We start from the raw sequence: 12,615 nt of genomic DNA, 5'->3' as shown, positions 1-12,615 counted from the left end.
TCACAGCAGAAGCAAAACTCACATTTCCCTAAGAACAATCTCCACAGCTTCTGATGTAAAAACCACCCTTAGCAGCTGACAAGGTGGGAGCTCTGTGCCTGGTGCTGAGGCAGTTTTGACCCCATGCAGCAGGCAGTGTACAGATACACTGGCCAGGTGCATAACAGCAGGTTATTGACCCATCCTCTCAGCTGCCAGGCTGGCTGGCCACCAGCTCCCAGTGCAAGGCTCAGCACACCCACACTGGCAGGAGGGGATGCTCAGGCAGCACTGGAAAAGCAAAAGGAGCCTGACCCTTAACCGTGAAGGGCAGATGAGAAACCATGGGGTGACTGATGAAAATCTCCATTTGGCCAGCCTGGTGCTTGCTGGGTCACACTCCACATGCCCACTGTGAATGGATTGGACTCGCTGTGTAGGTACATGTGTGATTTATCTCTCAGTGGTTTTACACAGATTTACAAATCTGGCTTATTTTGCATGGTATTACAGCCTCCCAGTTCTGCCTTAGGTTGCAACATGTTTCTTTCAAATTAAGGTTTGGATCCAAACTCCAATCCATTTGGATTTTACATCCAAAATTGAACGTAAACTTCAAGAAGTGGGATTTCTCTGTACTTACATTGCTTTCACAAATACACCTATATCAAACTGAGCCTTCAGGCTCATACCCAGCACTGGTGCATGAGCACAAATCCCTACACAGCCCACCAGTAAGTGATTTTTGGGGAAAGAGGGAGAGAGCATTTTTGCTATTAGATCCTTTTTCCCTTTTCTAATTGATTACCTCAATAGTCAGGGGAGTAAGTTTGTTGACAGAAACACCTTCTAATAAAATAGATTGCCAATGACTTCTGTAACAAACCAGGAAGTAATACAGAATCCATATCTGCAGAGACACTTGTGGTACCTCCTCTCAGCAGCAAATGTAGCACGGGGGCTGTGACCACTTCAGCTGTTCAAATATTGGACATTTCCTACTGTCAGCTGGTTCCTTGTGAGCTATCTACCAATAAGCAGATAGTCCTCTTTTCATTTTATTTTTTTTAAAGTATTACTTTTTTTAATATTTTTGATATCTGGATCTTCTCCCAGCATCTCAACAGCCAGTTCTAAAAACTCATCTCCTCTGAGGTCTTGGCAGCCCCACCTGGCCTCCAAGTTCTTTATTTATAGAGAACAATAATCGCTTATTTTTTCCTCTTCTGAAGAAAAATATACTGGAAACTGAGGTTTTGGTGTCCTAAGATAGAGACATATGAATATCAACAGTAGATATTTTTAACTTTTTTTTTTTTATGGAGTGTTATTACCTTGGGAGCAATGTTTGAAGACATGGAAAAATGATGCTGTGTAGGAGGCTGGAAACCTGCCTTGGTACATACAGGTCCCACCTGGAACATAAGTACAAAGTTCCCACTGAAGGAGTGCTGATGTTTCTCCTGTAAGAAACATGCTTTTCTGGGGGGAAAGGGAATTATTGCCTACAGCTGGTAGGCCTGGGTCAAGTGAAGATGAAGGGAACCAACCCCACACCAATGCACCCCAACCTCCACCAGTGCCTCCAGCACCAGAGCACAAAGGTCCTCCTCATCATGACCTACCCCTTCATGAGAGATATTTTTTGACTCTAACTCCACTCAAGTGATTTAGTCTTAACCAAAAATGACTCCAAATGCAGCCTAAATTAACAGGAAATACTGAAAAAAAATGTTAATCCGAGTCAACCTGGAGGAAAATTTTGGTTCTGAGAGCTATTTCTGTTGCCTGTAGAGCTGAAAGCCAAATGCTTATTTTCCCAGGCTATGCAGTGAAGTGGGTGGTGGAAGGGGAGAGAAGAACATGAGGTTACCAAGATCAGCCAGTCTTCACTGAGAGTTTCGAGACATGTCTGGTTTTGTTGCTGTTGTTATTTTTAAGCCACCAAATAAACAAGAAATGTTAATGACATCAGTAATCCCTCATGGACATATGCTTGGTCATTCATTTCTCTTATTTTTGTAAGAAAAAGCAACAGCATTACATTGTGTTGATGCTTTTTCAAGAAAATATCACTGGCAAATAATCCTCTTAAGGAAGTGAAAGTGGCTGGAGGCAATGCTTGGGGCTGAAAAACACAAAGTGGACTCAAAACAAAACAACTGCTGCCCTCCATGCTACTGCTGCTGGGCCACCCTCAGCATACTAATACAGAGAGGTCTGGTTAGCCAGGCACCAGCTCACAAAACAAAAGGGCTTGACCACCTTTTCTGATTGAAGAAAGCGATGTTTGATCAGTGAACACTGTCATATCTCATAAAGGGTAGAAGATAAATCAGCTACCAGATAATTATGGTGTCAGAACAGTAGATCAAGTCCATCTCTGCTGCATGCCAGTGGAATTCTGATACGTTTGACCAAATGTATTCAGTATTTTTACCTGCTGCTTCAGTTCCAGTAATACTTCCAATGAAGGTGCTGATAGATGTTTTCCAGTGGGCCTTCAAAAGATTTTTTTGAGGAGTACTCAAACCCATTGCCTGTTTTTTCCTCACCTTCATCACATTCCCTTTCATTCTAAATAGAAGAACATCCTCTAGATCTGATCCTGCTCTTTCAGATTCACCCCTGACTATGCAGTCAGTCCTGTGCGTTCTTCATGGCATCTCAATTTTGATTCAGAAGAACCAAACCTTGGTGAGATCTGTGCCTATACTACCCAGTCTGAAATGTTGCCTCACCTTTATATTATTTTCTTTGCTTATGCCCATCAAAGCTGCTGTATTGCTCTTCTCCTCAGCTGGAAAGGGGAGAGAAAAGATAACAAAAATGTTGTGGGATGAGATAAGGAGACATCCCTGAGCACTTAACATTACAGGCAAAACATACTTGACTTGAGGAAATTAATTTAATTTATTGCCCTTTAAATCAGACTGATTTGAGACAATGGGAAACAACTCAAAACCTTAAAAACACATCCCCACCCCTCCCTTCTCCCTAGGCTCAACTTTATTCCTGAATTCTCTACCTCCTCCCTTCTGAGCAGCATGGGGGGTGGGGAGCAGGGGCTGTGTTGTCTCTGCTGCTCCTTCCTCCTCATGGGGGAGAATTCCTCACACCCTTCCCCTGCTCCAGTGGGGAGTCTGCAGTTCTTCATGAACTACTGGAGTGCAGGTCCTTTCCTCGGAGTGCAGCCCTCCAGGAGCAGGCTGCTCCACTGGTTCTCCCCACAGGGCTACGGGTCCTGCCAGCAAATCTGCTCCAGTGTGGGCTCCTCTCTCCACGGGTTCACAGGTCCTGCCAGGAGCCTGCTCCAGCACAGGCTTCCCACAGGGTCACAGTCTCCTTTGGGCATCCAGCTGCTCTGACACAGGCTCCTCCACAGGCTGCAGGTGGAACTCTGCTCTCCCTGAGCCTCCATGGGCAGCAGGGACACAGCTGCCACACCATGGGCTGCCCCAGGGGCTGCAGGGGAATCTCTGCTTCAACACCTGGAGCACTTCCTCCCCCTCCTTCTTCCCTGACCTTGGTGTCTGCAGAGCTGTTTCTCTCATGTTCTTGCTCCTCTTCTCCAGCTGCAGCTGCTGTCGCACTGTTCCCTCCTCCTGCCCACCCCAGCTTAAACCTGGCATCCCAGAGGCTCCATTCACCATTTGCTGATGGGCTCAGCTGTGGTCAGCAGAGAGTCCGTGTTGGAGCTGGCTGGCATTGGCTCCAGTGGACACAGGGGAAGCTTCTGGTAGCTTCTCACAGAGGGCTCTCCTGTAGCAAATACAATGCACTTATCAAACTATACCCTTCTTCTCCACTTCTCATGAAGATGGGCAGATGATACATACACATTCTAGGAAGTCTGTGACAAGGACTCTAGTAAGTGTGGTTTAAAAGCACTTTACATTTTTGTAATCTTTATGAGCCTGTTTGCCTTTATTTTTGCTCTAACAGAATTCAGTGAATATTTTTTTAAAATCTTTTCTTGCGCAGGGGAACTAAGTTCTCTAGGAAGTCTGCATATTTATATGTTCAATTAACTCTTCCTTAAACCATGGGGTTATCAGCATTGAGTGAATTTCTGGGAGCCCACAGCAGAGCCAGGAGGGTGTGTAGGAGATGCTCCAGTGCTGGATGGTGGAATAAACTATTGCCTAGACTATGTTGTATGGTAAGGCAGCTGCTGGAGCACAGCCTTGGTCTGTCTGGTGAGGTCTGATGGCAAGAGAAGTTCGGTGGCAACAAACTGATGGTGTCGTGTTGTTGTATCATTAGGGTTGAATTCTATTTCTTTATCTTGTTTTCTGCTTTTTATCATTCCTTGTCATTATCTCTAAAGTTCATACTGCACTCAGCTGTTGTGCCTGTGCTTGGTCTATCTAGAACTTCCATCAGAGCAGAATTTGAGCTGGACTCTTGGCCAGTGGTAAAGCTGGTGATACAGGCCATGAGAATTATGAGCTTATTTCCCTGGTCTGATCACAGAGGGATAAACCAGTCCATATATATTATGAGGCAATTATATGAGCTAATGATCGAGTTTTCCTACTCAAATTTTAATAGCCATGCTTTTTAATTCCAGCAAGAACAAATCTGACACAGGCTCTGGCCAGGCCAATAATGATTGCCAGTTCCCGTTACACCTTTAAAAGTTGAATAATATGTGCAGCACTTGCAGTGTTTTAGAGGCACTTAACATTGCCAAAGAGCTGAACAAGCACTATTGCATTTCACACTCATTTCTGTCAAGCAGGTGTTCACAACTACCAACCCCACCAACCTTCCTGCAATGAAACTAAGGTCTGAGAAGAGACCAGGGTGAGTTTTTAGCTCCTGCACATCCTTGCAGTAATGCAGCTCTCTGTTTTCCATGCTGGAGTGAGATTACATCCGTCTGCACGTAGTCATGTAAGTGTGCCTCTCACGGCTGCTCATGTTTCCCTTTCTTCTCTTCATTGTGGGTTTAATGGGGTATTAGGGAAAAATTTGCAGTTTTGTGTTTTGTTTTCTTCAGGTGTCTGCAAGTAATTTTGATTCTTTGCAGTACATGAGGTGTTAGCCTGAGTCTTCCTGTGCTTTGCAGCAGAAAGCAGAATTCTATACTGAAGTCTTCCTAGCTAAAAACTGGCCAAGCTCAGCTCTGGAGAAGCTGCTGCAATGTCAGCTGCTGCAGGCTGCCGCTGTGCTCAGCATCTCCTTGGGTCCATGCACAGTGAGCACCTGAGGTCACTGTGCTCTGGAGTCACAATCTTTCCTTTGGGAATGAAGATGGAATTCAACAAAAGGAAGACTGGGTAAAGTATGTCCAAATGAATTCAGCTGTCTTCAAGTTAGATGTTTAAATCAAATGGGTTCCCTTACTCTCTTGGATCTCTACTGTGGAATGATATCATGGAGGCACCCTTCAGTGTCCAATGTATAGAACAGGTATCTCTCTATCTCTGGAGAGCATTTTGTAACATCCTCAGATAGACATCTACAACAGATAGCAATGCATCACCTCTGCAGGCTTCTTTTTATTCCTTTTCATAATTAAAAACCCACAAATCAACGAGGTCAGGATTTGCCATCTTTTCAGCCCTGACAATTTGGTCAGATGGCTCCTTTTGTCATGTAATAGGTTCCCATGTTTCATTACCTCTTTGAAAATCTTGGCCTTTCCTCATTACATAATTGTATATTGTCTTCAGACACTGTCCAGGCAGCAGTTTTTCTTTCATGCAAGTGGGTCAGTGATACTATTTTATTGTTAAGAACTTTGGGGCCAGGCATAATTGCACATTTTCCTCTTGTTTGTCTTCATTTCTAATCAATTTACACTCTGGAAGATCCAGGCTGAAGACATGTCATTATGGATAACTAATGGACTGTGGTGTCCATGGTTATAAAACTTGAAAGAATAATTCTTCCACCTCCTGCAGAGGATTTGCCATATTCTTACTTATTTGTACTTATATCAGCAAGCCATGCTTCTCTTTCTCTCTCTCACCCTTTCTTCTTTGGTGGGCATGTTGGAATTTGTTCTGCATAACTTTACTTTAGCCTTAAAGCAAAAATAACCAGACTTAAAATGTATTTTTGGACCTTGTGTTTATTGAGTTACTAGGTCAAGGCCTAGGAAGTATCAGCACAAACATGTGTTACTGATCCATGGTGTAAACCTTTCCTTGTTTGGATGAAAACTTTCAGGATACACAGGGAGAGAAATTAACTCCTCTATTTTATGCAAAGAAGTAATGAAGGAGGGTGGACCAGGCCTAGACCAGAACTCAGGTAGGAAGTACTGGGGTGGAAACTAAGACCAACTAAGACCAGTAGGAAAAAGTTCAATGACCTGAGGGAAGAGATTATGCCAAAATCTCTTGGTGTGGACTATCAGGTTTTGAAAAGAGGATTTATAAAAGAAAATAAATGATTTAATAGATTGTGATGCAGAAAGCACTGATTTCTGCTCACAGTGAATACAAGGGAGCTTAAATTATTCTGTTCATTGGAAGGAGTAGATTAAACTACTCATAAATATTGTTGGGATCTCAGCTCAGCATAACTGAGAAAAGAATTGGCATAGCCAGTGGAAGTGGCTGATCAATAGGGAGCTGTAGGTGAAAGGATTGAAAGGTGGGCTGTGCATGGAGTGGATCTGATGGCAGAGCACATTCCAGTCTCACCTGACATGTCATGAAGATGCAAATCATAAAATATGAGAAGATGAAAATCATAAAATATGACATCACCCAGAATTCTGGTCTGAGTTCTGCTTTCTTTGTCTCAAAAAAGAAGCGTGAAGCAGAAGCTGCCATCTCAGTAGCAGAGGTGGTTTTTAAAATAGAAGGTGCTCCCATCTGAGTTATGGTTGAAATGACTAAGACTGCTTAGCTTGGAAAGAAAATAAGGAAGTGGGAACATATTGGCAGAATTTATAACACTGAAAATGAAAAAAGTAAATAGATTGCATATTCTTTCTGGTAATGCCAGATGAAATGAATATCTAAACTAGAAAGCACTACTACTACTCAAAAACAAAAAAAGGCTTTTTAACATGATGCAAATAAACATGTGAAGTCATGGTGGCTCGATATGATAGAGCCCCAAGTGGTTAGCAGGATTAAAAGAAAATTAGATATCTACTATTAGGGCAATTGCAGATAATGAAGAAGTCTACAGCTATATTAGATGCAATGAAAAATGCAAAGGGATATAAACCTTTCTGCCTCAGTGAATACAGAAACCAGTCAAGAGATGGGGTTTAAGCAGACACTTCCTCCATGTAGAGTCCCACATTCTGAGAGCAGCTTTCTCCTTAATTATCTGTATGAAGATTTTTGCATCTTTCTTCAAGCCATCTGTCACTGGACACTATCAAACTTTGGTTGACTATTCTATTTTTATGGTGCAGATAGGGAAAACCTGATCAAAACTTGTGAATGTGGCAACTATACTGCATTCAGGACCAAAATAGATACAACAGTTGCAGAAAATGTAGATTTCTTGTGAACCTGGTTGGAAATGAACTTATTTAGGGGAAGGAGAGGAAGAGTTTGGTGAACTATATAGCTAAGAAAATCAAAGAGATTCAAGAAAAAGGAAAGAAGATATGATGTTGGAAAAGACAAGGGAAGAGAACTCATTTTTTGGGTACAGTGTGGGCTGGAGATGTAGAACTGTGATGGTGGAAAAAAGGCTTTGTACATATGCCTGTAAATAAAAATGACTCAAAGAGATAGCAGACTGTACCATCAACTTAAACTACTCCTAATTGTAGAATATAGGCTAATTGACCTGTACAAAAAAGCAACTTCTGTTCTGCTCTATTCTATTCTCCCCATTCTATCACAATAACAGTAACTTCAGCATGTCTATACTAAGCTCCTTCTAACTTGCATTGAATAATATGTATTTAATTTTTTATCTTTAAATGTTGTATTTTTTTGATGGCAAAGAGCTGCGAAGGCATTTGTAGTAGGGTCGTACAGATTTTTTAAAAGGTAGCTTGCTGATAGTGTTAAAGATGACAAGGATGGTGAAATGTGTTCTGCATATGGATCAGGCAGAATTAGCAATGGTTCACCACTCCTGTGAGAGTTCATTCGGCTGCCACAGACTGGCCCATGAGAATATTTCTGGAGAGATGAACTTTATCTAATAATAAAAAGTCCACTGACCTGCTCTCGTGTCACAATTCCTATAGCATGAATAATTGCACCCTCCTGTATAATTGGCAACATTAAGAATGCTAAGTGAAATAATTAGGCAAGACTCCGATTTCACGAGTGCGCCGCGCTCTCACTTTGAGGATTTCACTTGTACCTCTGCCCCTCTGCTGGATAGTCACTGCTGGGCAGGGCTGGGAGATGTGGGCAAGCATCTGCCTCAGCAGCTCCTGCCAGCCTGGCTCTGGCAGGGTGTCAGCAGGGCCCCAGGGCAATGCATGGCATCTTCAGCATCCTCAGCATATCTGGCCTTGGGTGTTCCAGCAAATCCGGGGTGAGACGCGAGCCCATGGCACAGAGTTTTACACCAGGTGCCTGGAACTGGGCTTTTCTGGGGCTGGGGGTAGCAGCATGCTCCCAGGCACCATGGAACAAATCACTCAGTAACTGCAAGGTCCCTGCTCCACAAATTAATAAAGATGGATCCTTCCCTCCCAGATCTCTTGATAAAAGTGACAGTATCACATTTATGGGAGAGCAGCCATTCAAAACTGGCTGAGTGAGGGCACAGCTCTGTGCTGGGTCACGTAGATGAGAGCATGCCATCTTTGCTGGGTCAGTCTAAAACCAAAGGAGAAAAATCCCTGACCATCTGGCAGGAGGCAGCTGGCACCTGGGGTAGTTAAAGATATTTTTGCTGGTTGCAGGGCAAGGCAGAGCTTGCCACAGAGTGCTGAATGAAGTTCCCAGACAACCCCAGGGAAAAACTCCAGTGATATGTTCCAGCTTTGACTGGGACTGATCTGTGCAGATAATGTGTTTGACAACCATCCGCTGCCTTATAAAAAAAACAAACCAGAGGAGATGGAAATCCACATAAAGACAGGAAATATGAGCTGCTGAGATTTAGCTTGGAATTAGGTGAGTGTGAAAGGTACTATGATAATTCTCAGGTCACGTGTTGGGGTGGAAATCTGGCATACTGAGTCATATGATGGATGCAGTCGTGTGCACTGATCACAAAAGAGCTGTGTCCCAAAATATGCCAGATCACAGACTGAGGGAGCAGGACCTTGTAGGAGATGAACTCCTGGTACCCTGTGCTCATGCCACACATCCCCAGCACCCGTGTGTGACTGGGAGGCAGGGGCATCACACAGACTGGAGACTGGGAGAGGGGATGGTCCAGCCTCTGTGCCTTGTGGCAAAGCGGGAGTAAGGGGACCCCAGCTGAATGGGTCTCATGGGAAACACCTGATGCTTCCTTCAATAGAAAAAAATCATGTGAGAAAATCTTGAAATTAGTATAATCAAAGTTTAATCTAGGAAGACAAATGGGGGGCAATAGGAAGAGCTGAGTTATTTCTGGAGAAACCAGTAGTCAAAGCTACTACAGGCCCTCTTGTGAACACAGAAGATAAAGAATTGGTTAGGCTTTTGAAGAACAGATGGTCTTCTCAAGATGCTGTATTGCCACAGGTTTGTGATCTTTGATGCTTGACAGCTGACCTCTGATTATCTGACACAATTTGGGAGAGGCCAGAGGAATAAGTGACAGCAGGCAGTTGTCCTCAGGTCCAATTCTGGTGTATCTTTTCTATCATACTTTGTCTGTGACTTACCTTTCGTGTGGGTCTCCAGAACACATGCACAATTCACACACAGTACCCATTTTTCATACACCTCTTCCCTGATTCACTCAGTAACCCCCACAGCCCTTGCTCTCAGCACAGCCCCCATGTAATACTGGAGTTTTCACCCCCAACTCATTCAACTTTAAACTCTGACATGCTCCACTGGTTCTGCCAGGGCCTCACTGTGTGCCAGCATTAGCCTGGGACTTGCTTTCGCAGGCTTTGGGAAGAGGTGTGAGGAGAGGATGGACAGTGAAAGCAGACAAACAAATGTGCCAGAACAGGCCTTAAACAGGGACTGATACTGTGGTTTTGTGCAGACTGCTAAGCTCTTCAGAGCATCTGCTGGGAAAATGCTGGAACCCAGGTCCCAGCCACTGTCCATTACGCCAACTGTTCCTGCAAGCCAGCCTAAATGCAGATGTCTTTTTCCCTTAGGTTCGTTAGTTTCCATACGTCAACACAAACAATAATAAAGATTAAGGGAGAAAAATCTTTCTAGTCAGATAAAATATAAGGGGAAGGGAAATGAATATAAAGAAGGGTTCCAAGGCATGAGGCAACAGGCTGCCTGCTGGGAATGGAGGAAATAAGCACTGCTACAGATGAAGATTTATGGGGAGATTTCTAAATGTGCTCAGCTGAAGCTGTTTCAGAAAGAGGATGGATCCTAGTCTCTTAAGCTAGGTTTTAAACTGGATTCTGCCTGTCTTAACACTCTTTTATTTTGGCAATTATAACATTTGTGTTTATCCACACTTCTCAAACTCCATGTAATCTGAGGAGATTGTAGTATCATGTGGTATGGCTGACTCAGACACTAGGAACAGCTTATGTAGTGAGATTATGTGGAGAGATATTTAACATTTTTGTCACATTCTTTCCAAAATGTCACATGAACAAAATTATTTCTGCATTGTTGTTTATAAGAACAGTGGTTAAGGCAAAACCATTATGCTCTACATATTTTTTTGATTTTGCCATTTTTCATGGAATAGAGACCAGAATGGTGGGAGCCATGTAATACTAAATGATGACTTAGCATGTGTTTAGACCAGTTGTTTGCTTTTCACTCAATGGTAATATAGACTAATTGCCATTTCCTGCAGTAGCAGACAATTCGGATTAATACACAGTGAGCTCATAATCAATTAATTTTGATTATGCTTTACTAATGATGAACTATTGTGCAACTTGTCAATAAAAATTAAAGGTGTGCCGGACATTCAAAAATCATAAATTTGCAAATATTAGGAGTGCATGGCTGGAACTACCTTGCCTTACAATCTAATGGAAATGCATAGTCTTTTTGCATAGTCTGTTCTGGCTGTACAGAGAAAATCACAGTTTCACCGTGTCTGGGGCTGTCAGGTAGGCTGGAAGAGTGGAGATCAATGGTGCACACAGGACTCATAAAGAAGGATTGCAGAATGAAGAAACTGGTGCTTGGTGGTTGGTACTGGCTGAAAACTTTCCTCCCAGTCTGTTTTCTTCAAATGGGAAATTGGTAATTTGGCAGAAGAAAAGTAATTTTCCTTGAAACTGTTGCTTGCAAAACAAAAACTATAAACTGATGCTCTTTGGCAGACAACTGAAGAAAAAAAGGTTTCTGGACTCAGCAAAATTTCAAACTTCTGAAACAAAGGCTCCCACTGTCTAGTCATGGGGACAGTCCCCATGGGCCTGTCCCTTCTGCCTCCTGAAATAGCTCCACACTAGGTCAAGCAGGACACTTTAGGGAAGGTCATGCTCTGCAGATGCCCTCTTTCATCTAGATGTAAGATGCGAAGCCTGACAAGTTGTGCTTCCGTATCACTTTTTTTGCCATGTCACACTTATGCCTGGGTCAAATGCTGCCTGCTTAAGTTATTAGCATTGTAAACTCTTATTATGTTCAGCATGCACTTCATGTGTCATTGGCCTCCAGCTGCTGGTGCTAGTGTAGGAGGAGATGACTTGACCCTAGGTGGAGAGGAGGGGCGTTCTGGGAGACCCTTGGAGTGAGGCAGCCTGGGAAGCTGTCCAAGGGCATGCATGTGTAAAGAGCAGCTGTGAGAGGTAGGACTTGCACAGAGAGACATGCCCTATCACTCAGGTTAGCAATTTCCTTATCGTTTCACACTTTTCTGTGCTATCAGCCGAGCCTGCAGCTGGCGTGGTGGTGTCAGTGAGGCATTAATGCACTGGCTGATCTGTGACACTGGTCCTTCCCAGCCATACAGGGCAGGAATCCAGGGCAGGAATCCAGCATGGTGCATAAAGAGCCAGCAGCCAGCCCAACCAGGGCACCTCATGTTCAGAACTCAAGGGAGGGACACATCTCACTTCTGCAAAACTAGTACTGAGGGCAAGCCATTGCTCTAAAGGAAAAGAAGTCTGGCCGCCTCAGTGGTTGCAGAATGGCCAAGACTTTTTAATGTGGAAGAGATGTTCCTTTCACTCAGCTGGAAATCACTAAAGAGTATGGAAGAGGAAATTTTGAAGTATGGAAGCTAAATGGAAAGATCAGGAAAATGGAGTTCCAATGGGTACCTTAACAAACAGAATGCAAATGCATCCCAGAAGGCAGGAGGAAAGGACAGAGGGAAGGGGTGAGCTGCGGAAGAGATAGGAGATGTTAAATGGCTTCAGTCAAGGCATGGTGACAAATCTGCAAGAGAGGAGAAAAGGGGCAGGGGAGGGAAAGCAGCTAGGACAACAGTAAGGTGATACAAGGCCCTTTCATTCCAAGCTTCCCATGAGCAGTGAGCTGGAGAAGTTGTTCTATTGTGTTGTCAATAGCACTGTTGCAGTTTTCAAGAGCAAAAAGACTGCTGGAGCTCTTCCCAGCATGGGCCTCTTTGCAGGAGGGGATGGCCCTT

This window comes from Molothrus ater, chromosome 3 (genome assembly GCF_012460135.2).
Source record: "Molothrus ater isolate BHLD 08-10-18 breed brown headed cowbird chromosome 3, BPBGC_Mater_1.1, whole genome shotgun sequence".
NCBI classification, from domain to species: Eukaryota; Metazoa; Chordata; class Aves; order Passeriformes; family Icteridae; genus Molothrus; species Molothrus ater.
The sequence above is the reverse complement of the archived record's forward strand: the minus strand, read 5'-3'. Positions refer to the sequence as shown.